The 570-nt window shown below is 30.7% G+C and overlaps 1 protein-coding gene across 1 annotated transcript in view; it reads right to left on the bottom strand.

The window, feature by feature from the left end:
- Window positions 1-570, bottom strand: part of LOC105292764 (dynactin-associated protein-like) — a gene marked incomplete at its 5' end in the record, with an annotated part of 28,366 nt that overhangs the window by 8,533 nt on the left and 19,263 nt on the right. The gene's annotated exons all lie outside the window — the stretch shown is intronic.

The following is a 570-nucleotide window of genomic DNA, read 5'->3' on the forward strand; positions in this document are numbered from 1 at the left end:
ACTCCCAACCACATGTTCATGTGTCTACACACTACACAGCCACTTTTTGTTTACAGGTCAAATTAACACCAACAAATGGCATTGATATTTGTTAATGCTTAAAAACACACTTCCTGATTTCTATCAACCTCATTAACATCATCCAAAAGATGTAACAACTCATGATGCCCTTCTGGGTTTAATGCTTCAACCTCTGGTTATCAATCCTATCTGCACACTTTTTGAAAAATATTGATTTATGGCCCACCCTCGATGATTCTGATTCGGTGGGACTGCAGTGAGTTAGTTGTAAGTACCATAACACTAATTTAAATCTGTCAGTTACCAAGAATTCTAAATAACAGAATTCAAATTTGTAGGTTTCTTACTATTTATATTATTTTACTTTTCTGAATATTCTCCAGTATTTAGGCAGACAGCAGGCAGAAGTAGATGTTTATTAAAGTATTTAATAGAGTGTTTTTATAAGATTACTGTAAAAAATAGAAAACTAATTTATTAAACTTAAAATAGAGATAACACATTTAAAATATGACTTCAAAATCAAAATGATTTAAAGAGAAAATGAAA

Source organism: Pteropus vampyrus, unplaced genomic scaffold (genome assembly GCF_000151845.1).
Source record: "Pteropus vampyrus isolate Shadow unplaced genomic scaffold, Pvam_2.0 Scaffold62, whole genome shotgun sequence".
NCBI classification, from domain to species: domain Eukaryota; kingdom Metazoa; phylum Chordata; class Mammalia; order Chiroptera; family Pteropodidae; genus Pteropus; species Pteropus vampyrus.